This window comes from Meleagris gallopavo, chromosome 2 (genome assembly GCF_000146605.3).
Source record: "Meleagris gallopavo isolate NT-WF06-2002-E0010 breed Aviagen turkey brand Nicholas breeding stock chromosome 2, Turkey_5.1, whole genome shotgun sequence".
NCBI lineage: Eukaryota > Metazoa > Chordata > Aves > Galliformes > Phasianidae > Meleagris > Meleagris gallopavo.
Window position 1 is genome coordinate 99,132,240 of NC_015012.2, and position 2,238 is coordinate 99,134,477.

Consider the following 2,238-nt stretch of genomic DNA (forward strand, 5'->3'; position numbering starts at 1 on the left):
TTAATGCTATTTGCTCAGCCAAATTGGATGTGCTGTCACAAACATTCTTGATGAAAGAGCTCCTTGTCAGGCTATTGGTATTCTCAGATAGAGGAAGGGGGAACTTCAGTCGCGGTCTGTTCTGAATAAATTTGTGTGCAAATTTACTAGATGAATCATAGAATCACTAAGGGTGGAAAGTACCTCTAGACTCATCTCATCCAGCCATTAACCCATCCCCATCATGCCTGCTCAACCATGTCGTATTTCCTAGTTTCTTGAATGCCAATGGAGACAGCAACTCCACCACTTCCCTGGGCAGCTTGTTCCTATGAATTAGCACTCTTTCTGAGAAGAAGTTTTTCTTAATATCCAACCTGATCCTCCTCTGGCAAAACTCAAGGCTATTATCTCTTGTCCTGTTGCAGTTACTTGGGAGAAGAGGCCAGCACTCCCCTCATCACAACCTCCTTTCTTCTAGTTGTACAGAGCACTAAAGTCTCCTCTGTGCCTCTTCTGTCTGAACAATTCCCTCAGCTGCTCCCTGTAATACGTGCTCCAGGCCCCTCGTGATGTCATGGCCTTTCTCTGGAAACGCTCCAGGGCCTCTGTGTCTTTCCTGTAGTGAGGGGTGCAAAACTGAATATAGTGCTTGAGGTGCAGCCTCATCTGCACCACAGGGCATGATCATCTCCTTGGTCTGCTGACTGCACTGTTTCTGATACTAGCCAGGATGGCGTTGGCCTTCTTGGGTGTACTGCTGGCTCATGGTTAGACAGCTGTCAATATCCCTTAGAGCCTTTCCCTCTTCAGTTTTCCAACCACTCTGCTCTGAGATTGTAGTGATGCATGAAGTTGTTGTGTAGTAACATAGTCTTATTGAACCTTTAGAGCTGGCCTCAGTCCATCAACTCAGAGGAATCCAGATTCCTCTGTGGAGCCTTTCCTACTCTCAGGTAGATCAACACCTCCTCCCAACTTGGTCATCTGCAAACTTACTGAGGGTGAGCTCAATCCCCTCATCCAGGTCACCAATAAGCAGGAACCGACCCCAGATAAATACCGTTAATGATCAGTTGCCAGCAGAATTAAACTCCATTCACCACCAGTCTCTGGGCCTAGCCAGCTAGCCAGATCCTTACATGCTATTTTATTCCTCCATCCCAGCATGCTAATGCTGCCTGGGCAGTATTCATGTGACAAATAACAGACAAGGTGTCCCGAGTTTTATCTTCTGCAAAATAGATGGAATTTGTGGCCTCATTTCAGGCTGAATTCATGCTGCTTCCAGGGCAACATAATACCCAGATCCCAGAAAGCTTTAGCCTTTGTCTATAGCTCAGTGCGTTATTAAATGTTGTAAATATTCCCTTTGACTCTTTCATGCTGCGCTAAATTTGCTGGGTGGAAAAGAACCCTGTGTTTCCATTCTTTGAAGCCTGAAATTTAATGGAGCAAAGGGCTCCAGGAATTATAGCCACATACTTGCCTACTGTACGTGGGCTTTATAAGACTTCATCAAAACAAACATGTTGATAGCTTTTGTAGTATGCCTCTACCAAATAAGATCTGCCAGTTAGAAATATGAGACAGTCTATTTTCTTGTAATTAGTTATAGGGCTGATGTCTCAGTATGACCTAAGATGATGTTACTGAGGGAGCATCTTTTACATTAGATGCTGCCAAAGGAGTGGACAATTTGCATTTTGTAGAAGACTACATGGCTCTGAACCAGTTTTATTAATTGCATTTTTCTGTATTTTTGTGGATTTCCTGCTTTTGCAGTTTAACTTGGAGATGACTCTTTACAAAGATTGCTAAGGTTGCCAGTCTGAGCTGAGTTTATAGAAATCTGAAAGCTTCCTGAGTGAGAACCAAAACTATTGCTCTGTCCTCTCTTATTCTGTTATAGTTCAAGAGAGTGCTGAGTGTCTTTTTGCCATAGAATTTCTTGATAACTAGAGAATTTCAATTGGAAAAGGGAAAAACAAGGCCAGTGCCCTTCTTGCCCTGAATATGTTCAAATCACCTATTTGTGGGAAAGTAGCCATACCACGCAGTTATGAGCATGGAGCCTTAGGGAAAGATGCCTTGTCCAATTGAATGTGATGGGATTTGCATCCAAGCATCTCCAAGCGCAAATATCTTTTTTTTCAGTGTCTGCTCATATGCCATTGTCAAAGAAGGATGCCACTCCATATCTGGGCTTTTCTTTGTTTACCCGTCTAAAAATCCCAAGTCTTAATGCTCAGGAAAAAA